Below are 8,557 nucleotides of genomic sequence, written 5' to 3' on the forward strand. Positions count from 1 at the left end.
GGCGGGCGCCATGAATCGGGCTTTTTCCCAGTGCGTAGTCCGGGCCTGGCCGCCCCGTGCCCGCGACCGGGGCCGCGGCCCGGCCAGGCCCGAACCGGCCGGGGTGACTCAGGGCCGGGCCGCGCGCTCCCCTCCCGCCCCCGGCGCCCTCCGCCCACGAGTACCCCGGCCCAGCCGCCATTCCGCCCAGCCGCGACTCGGCGGCTCAGGCCTCGCCCGGCGCCTGGGCTCGGCCGCCGCGGCCCCAGTCACTGCGACACCGCGGCTCCGGGCCGGGCCTGCGCCGCCGACTCTCCTCGGCCCCGGCGCCGTCGACACTCACCCGCATTTCCCGGGTGCCTAAATGGCTCCGGCGACGTCTCCACCTGGTCGCTGGGCCCGGCCCCGGTTAAATCCCCGTCCCGCCAAGGTCTCGCCGCGTCCCTCAGCCGCCAGGGCTGCCCCGCCTGGAGCTGCGTGCGACACGGCTCCCGCCTCCTCCTCCCGGCCCGCCCGCCCGCCGGCCCTCCTCCCGCCGCCGCCGCCGCCGCCGCCGCCTGCACCACGCAACCTCCGCCCTCTAGCCTTTCCTCCGCCGCTCCCCGCCCTCCCGGCCTCACCGGCTACGGCTCCCATGGGGGAGAAGCTGGTGGGGGAGGGCCGGAACGCACCGCCATCGGCGTCCGGGGCGGGGGAACCGGGAAACCGTCGCCGCCATCTCCCCACCAGCCCGCGGCGCGGGAGGGGCCCGGAAACCTCCCGCCCGCCGCGGACCCGGTTCCCGGTCCCCCAGCGCCACCGAGGACCCGCTCGCGGGGCTGTTCTCTACCTGAAAGCCCGCGGCCCCTGGCCCCGAACCCCGGCGCCCTCCCCGGCTGGGCGCAGCGGATCCTCCTCCAGGTTTTACAGCCTCCCTCTCCTAGAGGCCGCCTCTAAGGACCCGGCTTCCCGCCACTTCGGGCCGAACGAGGAGGGGTCACCTTCTAAGGTCGGGGCAGCAGCCTGGGGAGCAACTGCCCCAAGACACCCCGGAGGAGGGGGGTCTTACACACCCACTCCTCCCCCACTCCTGCGCGCACACACGTGCACCCGGTGGATCTGCCTCCCCGGCTGGGAGAATAACCAAAAGCCATATCCCGACCGGCTGATAAAGTCTGAGATGGGCGAGTGGCCCTGAAAAGCAGGTACAGGCTAGAGATAAACGTGTCGTCCATTCTCGAGCCCCAGGACACCTGCGGGCCTCGGCGATACGCACCTGAAAGCCGGAGCTCTTCGGCGCCTCTCTCCCTCTGTTTCTTTAAAATCAAACCAAAACTAGCTTCCCTCTTCAAACTCTTTAACCGACTCTTTTTAAGGCAAATGTTGACAAAGATTCCCTTTACCATTAATCTCTGTAAAGACAAATCAAAAACTGAAGATTTTACATATATGGATGGGATGAGGTGTGACTATAGGATTGTTTTCACGTGGGGTCTGGAGTAGTTCATCGCATTCAAGTGAAATTAACTCACAATTGGGTACTTGAAATACAAATTTTGGCAGCACAAATAGCCACCTGGCTTCCTAGGGTCGCACAGGTGAGAAGCGTGGACTTCGAGGGGCTTCTGCCTTCATACCCGTGGTCCATGAACAAGCGTGGAAGGATTTCAGATTACCTGGGCAACAAACTTGATGAATGTTAACTTCCTGTTTTGCTCCAAACTAAAACATTAAGTATCACCTTGGGGTGGAAATCCTAGGCCCAGAGCAGAGGGCTACCCCCATAGTCCTCTCTTTCCTGAGGAATATGGGTTTCTCTTAGAAGAAATATCCCAGTAGTAGATGTGGTTCCTCATATTAAAAAGTGGTCTTTTGTCAGCACCTGTTAAGTATCTTTAAAAATACGGCATTTGTCTATACTTGTCACCGAAGTATGTGATCTCAGTCTGTGTGAGGATTTTTAGATTCTTGGTTTATACCCTGTACTTCTAAATATTCAAAAGAAACTTGGATGCATTTAACTTTTTTGTGGGCACTTGGTAAGACTGAAGGTACAAATGGAAGGCTTGTCCCTGCAGACAATGCTTTCCACTGTAGGTATATGGCTTCTCTTAGATCCTTACTTCTTCCCTGTGCTTTCCTCAGACAAGGTATCTCATCTCCAGTTTCCCTTAATCTGCCCTCTCCCATCTCATCATTCAATATGGTCTCCTTGCCTGTGACTTCCCAGAGCTAATACATGAGCTGAATGGGTCAACTTTCTCTTTACTGTTTTTTTCTTCCAACCTCTCTTTTTCCTTAACAGAAGGATTTAGTCCACCTATACCATCCTCCTCACTTCTCATTACCTCAATTCCTGGTTCTTAACTTCCTTCTAGCCTTTGCCCTCCACTCATCTGCACTATTATTCTTAGCTCTTAGACTATGACATTGACTTTTTTAAAAAACAGATTTATTTATTTATTTATTTTTGGCTGTGTTGGGTCTTCATTGCTGCGCACAGGCTTTCTCCAGTTGCAGTGAGCGGGGGCTGCTCTTCATTGCAGTGCGCAGGTTTCTCATTGCGGTGGCTTCTCTTGTTGCGGAGCATGGGCTCTAGGCACGTGGGCTTCAGTTGTTGTGGCACGCGGGCTCAGTAGTTGTGGCTCATGGGCTCTAGAGCGCAGGCTCAGTAGTTGTGGCGCACAGGCTTAGTTGCTCCATGGCATGTGGGATCTTCCTGGGCCAGGGCTCGAACCCGTGTTCTCTGCAGCGGCAGGTGGATTCTTAACCACTGCGCCACCAGGGAAGTCCCCTACGCCATTGACTTTTATGTCCACTTCACAACCGGTTGCATCTATACCACTTGTACTCTGGGCAGGTAAGCTTGCCTCCAACCTAATGAACCAAGGCCATCTATTCTCTTTCCACATCAAAACATTCTCCCTCCATCTTTCTCCCCCATCTCAGCAAAATTGATGTTGTCCCCCTTTCAGATGACCCAAAGTTTGGAGGGGTAATTAACTTGTTAGATGTTAGAATCAAAATTCAGAAAAAAAAATTCAACATAGACTAGAATATTAGGCCAAAACCAATGAAATAAAATAGAACTTTACAAGTCTAAAACAATATGACGAAGTTCAAAAAGCCCGTGTTTTAGATTTAGGTAGACCTTGGTTTATATTCAAACTCAAACCACCATCTTTTGCTCTGGTTAAGCCAACTGTTATATGGGCATGAAAATACCTACCTCATAAGGTGAAGGGTAATTCCTTTGTAATTCCAGCCTACTTCCTGAAACAGCAAGAGTTAGTTCCCTTTCTCTCCTCGTCTTCCATACAGTGGAGATCAAGTGACTGCCCTATTTCGTTGTTGATAACACTGACATTTTCCCAGTCATATGGGCCTGAAAACTCAAAATACTGACCCACGGACCTTGCATCTCAGAGCCAGTCACCATCCTAGAGAACTCCTCTGTCTATTTTGGCTCAATCTGTGGGGGCATTCGTTATCATCATCACACCCACTTTCCAAAGAAAAACCCAAGACTCAGAGATACTAGGCAATTTGCTCCAAATCTCTCGGCTTGATCAGTGGCATAACCTGATCCAGTGACTCCCAAGTCCGGGTACATCCACTCCTTTACTGTGATGTCTTCCCACAGCTGTATTGTCCCTTTAACCTTCTGAATGGTTTTCCTGGTTCTCTTCTCTGCTATATCCTTCCAGCCTGTGCAGTGACTGACCGCCGATGGTTTTTCCAAACTGATACCGTCATCACTGAATCGTTGTCCTCTCAGACTTTTCAGTGGCTCCTCATTGTATATAGGGTTCAATCCAAACTCTGACCTGGCACCTAAGGTTGACCATAATCTTGTCCTAACTTACTTTTCCACATTTATCTCCAGCCATTTCCCAAAAGGAACTCTCAACTTCATCCCATCCTGCCAAGTCTACTGTTGGCCCACAAATACCAGCCTTCAATCACCATTTATGAGTGCTCGCTTCTGCTTGTTCCCCGAACAAACAGAAGTGGTCCGTCCTCCTTTCCTACATCTGCACATCGTCCTCCCTTTTTCATATCCAGCTCACATCCACTTTCAGGAAGCCTACTTTGCACCTTCTACGCAGGCTTTGGTGATCTCTCCCTGATTGCCAACCTCTCACATATGCCTTTAAACTACGTGGTCTGTGCCTTGGTCAGGCGCTATTTCCTGACGTTCCCCAGGTCCCTCGGCATTGAGCCGGAAGAACACTGAAGAGGTTCAAAATTGTTTACTAATCAAATTTGAAAGGATACTGTGTCTCTTGACCAGCCATATGAGCTATTGTTTCTAAGACCTGAGTAAGGAACTAGCTATCCAGTGCAAAGTTAATTCATTTAATGAGAGAGTTCCCAAACTTGTCTTTGCTTCAGAATCACCTGGGGATTTGAATACTGATTCCAGGGCCCATTCCAGGCCTACTGAATCAAAATGGGGTGGGAAGGGGAAGGGAGGAAATTTGAAACTGCCAGAGTTTATATCCTGGCTTTACTACGTATTATCTGAGTAACTTTGAACAAGCTACTTAACCTCTCTGGGCCTTCCCCTATGAAATGGTGATGATAATAGTATCTCATATGAGGTTGTTATAAATTAAATACTTAACAAACATGACCGATGATGATGGTGATGATGATATAATTATCCAGGGCCAATCTGGTGACCTGAGTCTGGGAACCACTGATTTAATGAACTACTCTTTCCTCTCAAAGTTTCAAATGTCATGGTCTTAAAACTTCTGGTATTAGCATTATGACATATCACATAAGTCTTATTTGTCTTGAAATAGTGTACTTCAAGGAAGGGGAGCTAAGTAAACAGATTTTTCTATTAAATTAGTTTATTTAATCCAAATCATGAAATACACTTTATGCATGATTAGAAAAACAACAACAACTAGTTTCTCTTAGGAAAATAACTACCCATTTACTATATAACTAAATAGAGTAATCCAACCAACTTAACATTCAAAGGAAGCAATCAGAAAAGAGATGAAATAATACATTTTCTTTTACTTAGGACAATGAGTCATAAGTTCTTTTTGAAGAAGCAGGTTTTTAATCTTCTACTTTAATTCATTAGAAAAAAGTTCATAGCTCAGTTTAGTCCATCAAATGCCAAACAGTATTTTAATGATATTAAATGTAAGCAGCCTTAAAAATAGGAAGCAGAAATTTACTTAACCAAAGTCACAAAGTAAATATGTCTGAATGGGGAACACAGACCGGGTAGCCCCACCTTCTCAACTCTTGACGTATAAATGGCCTATACAAACAAATACACAAAGACCTTAGTTTTATTGCCTGGAATTCCATCAAAGATTCCTAGTATCCACTCTTAAAGAGTCAGATAGCTCTGGGAGGTAACAGGGCTTTAGAGTCATTCACACTTCAGCATTATTTAGTTCAATCAGGTTGCCTTCTTTCTAGCCCAGATAGGGTACCACCTAAAGAAAGGAAAGTTTGGGGCAGATGAAGTTTGGGAGAAACACTGAGTGCTTCAGGTTAGGCTGAAGGCCTTGGGGTCAGGGGTTCTGGTGAGAAGAGCCATAAACAGAAGAAGGGACTGAGGAAACAAGATGGAAGTACATTAAAAAATCTAATCTGGGGACATCCCTGGTGGTTGAGTGGTAAAGAATCCACCTTACAATGCAGGGGATGCAGGTTCGATCCCTGGTCAAGGAACTGAGATCCCACATGCCATGGGGCAACTAAGCCTGCACGCCACAACTCCTGCGCTTGCGCACCTCAACTAGAGAGCCTGTGTGCCACAAACTACAGAGCCCATGTGCTCTGGAGCCCACACGCCGCAACTAGAGAGAAATCCACATGCCACAACAAAAGATCCTGTATGCCTCAACGAAGATCCCTTGTGCCGCAACTAAGACCCAAAAATAAATAAATAAATAAAATTTAAAAATAAAATAAATTTAAAAATAAATAAATCTTAAAAAAAAAATCTAATCTGTCCAAGTCCAGATGTTGCATGTTGAGAAGTCCTAGGCCTCTTGTCTTAAGACAGAAAACACTGTTGTAAGATAGTCATGAATTAAGCTTTGGAGGTCCGTCCTGGGGAACTGAACACCATCATAACATTCAATTAGGTTGGGCCATAAGAAATTGCAACTCATTTTCAAATGATTCAACCTTGTCTCTATGAGAAAATTACTGAGTTCCAGAAAACTGTCCTAAAATCTCTTCTTCCAGGAAGCTTTCTCTAACCTTATACACCTCAACCCAGCCCCACACCCACATGTGGATTAGGTGCCTTTCTTCTGTGATTCTTCTTATACTATGTACTTTTACTAAAGAGTTTATCAATATTGCTTTATAATTTTCCGTTCTCTATTTCCCACTCTCTCACAGGTTATGAGCTTGAATTCAAAGACAGTGTCTTTTATTACTGTATCTACAAAATTATCATAATACCTGGTACACAGTCTACTGAATGAACGGTTAGAACCCAACTCATGGATTAGTTGGGATCGTTTATACTATTAAACCCAGTGATGCCACTTTCCTGCTCGAAGGCCTTTAATAATATCCTATTTCCTACCAAAAGAATGACAAACACCTCATTCCTAATATTAAAACACCCTCTACACCTCAGCTTCAAGGGATCTCTTCATACTTGTCTCCCTCTGGTTTTTCATACCAAACTCGATCCAAACTGGAGCCCTGTGAATGCCTGAACTGGCTCTGAGCATTTCCTCATCTAACTACACGTTCTGTATCAATTATTCTTCCCCAGTCACTGCTCACCCAAATACAGTCCATCCCTCTGGGCCCACCTTAAATGCAATCTCTTCGGTGAAACCTTTCTTGCTCCTCTGCCTGATGTGAAATCCACCCCTCCCCTCACACTAGGTAAGCTTCCTGAGGACATTCTTAAACAAGTGTGTAATACAGGACTGTATTAGGCAAGGTTCTCCAGAGAAACAGAACCAATAGGAGATATACCTAGATAGAGATATAGACATATAGATATATAGAAACTGAACCAATAGGAGATATATATACCTATGCATACACACACATATATATATCGAGAGAGACAGACTGATTGATTAATTATAAGGGATTGGCTCATGTGATTAAGGGAGGCTGGCAGGACCAAAATCTGCAGGGTGGGCCAGCAGGCTGGTGGCCCAGGGAAGAGCCAACATTGCAGTCCAGATCTGAAGGCCTCTGCTGGCTGAATCGCCTCTTGCTCAGGGCGAGTCAGTCTTGGTTCTAGTCAGACCTTCAACTGATTGGGTGAGGCCCACCCACAGTATGGAGGGCAATCTGCTTGACTCAAAGTCCACTGATTTAAGTGTTAATTTCACCCAAAAAGCACCCTCACAGAAACACTCAGAATAATGGTTGACAAACATCAGAGCACCACGGCCTAGCCAAGCTGACACATAAAATTAATGTTTGCAAGCACTGAGCAGGATGCCCCGGACATAGCAAAGGGCACTGCATTTCTTAAGGAGTATCTTACACTCACTGCCTCAAGTTTCTTGCCTCCTATGGACTCCTCAGCCCATTTCCACCTACCTATGAAGTTCAACAGTTTCTCTCCTGCATTTGGTACTTCTACTGCCTACCCTTCCATCTTGAAACCAGTCACCCTTGGGCTTCCAAACTCTAAAACTCTCCTGGATCGTCTAGCCTGTCTGGTAACTTTTTCTTCACCTGGCTCTCCTCCACCCACCACTTACATGTGGGTTCCTGAAGGTTCTACTCTTGTCGATCTTTTCTTGCTACGTCCTCTTTTGTATGCAATCTTGTCATTTCCATGGCTTCAATTGACAACCACATCAAATCAGCATCTCTTAGCACCTCTAACTCAATCCAGGGACACATCTAGCTTTTATGGCACGTGATGTGTATACGATTTGGGGGGAGGGTGTTCTTTAAGAAAGTTCTATGCCAGGATGGCTAGCAATAGCTTAACTATACACAGAAAACACACAGATGTATCCCATTAATCCCACACGCTATTGTATTTCTAACTCAGTTTCTCCTTAAACAGGTTCCCCCAAATGCCTGGACCACTCCAGTGCCACTGGCTCTGAGGGAAAAGTGAGAGGAGTTGGGGTGGAAAGAGGTAATAATTACAGCCAATCGATGCAGCCAGAAGAACCCACTTTTGACATTTTTGCAAACACATAGGACTACATATAGCTGCCCCCTGCCCCCAAGGGGCTTGGAAGGGCTCATTCATGGGATGAGCCCTGAAAGTAAAGCTTCACGACCTTCCAGGGTGTACCCGTCCACCCCTGTCTTCAGCCTCCACCTCTCCCACACTTTAGGTCTGATTTTCTATTGCTTGCAGCTCCCTCTACTTGCACGTCCCCCATGCTCCAAATCATTTGGCCTCCATTCTTTCTTCTCCCCCGACCCGTCCCATATCTTCTCCTTTGTTTTCTGTCTCTGGTACTGGCGGCACCATCCACCCATTCATTCAAGTTAGGTGCCTCAGGTATATTTATTCTGCCCTCTTTTCCACCTCTGTGTCCATTGGTTCATTAAGTCCTATCCAGTTTAGACCTGTATTAGCTTTCATTTGCACTGCTGCCATGGCCTCCTA

The 8,557-nt window shown here is 47.4% G+C and overlaps 1 protein-coding gene across 3 annotated transcripts in view; it reads right to left on the minus strand.

Annotated features, from left to right (window-relative positions):
- Window positions 1-918, minus strand: part of CUL1 (cullin 1) — a 106,597-nt gene extending 105,679 nt beyond the window's left edge. Inside the window, exon 1 of one of the 3 annotated variants that reach the window (XM_060305180.2) lies at window positions 809-918. The gene's annotated coding sequence lies outside the window, so the exon portion shown is untranslated. Of the gene's footprint in view, window positions 1-322; window positions 488-599; window positions 722-808 lie in introns of those variants that run through there. The other 2 variants (XM_030854103.2, XM_030854102.3) reach the window with 2 other exon arrangements.
- Window positions 919-8,557: the final 7,639 nt, after the last annotated feature.

The sequence above is a fragment of the Globicephala melas genome, chromosome 9 (assembly GCF_963455315.2).
Source record: "Globicephala melas chromosome 9, mGloMel1.2, whole genome shotgun sequence".
NCBI classification, from domain to species: domain Eukaryota; kingdom Metazoa; phylum Chordata; class Mammalia; order Artiodactyla; family Delphinidae; genus Globicephala; species Globicephala melas.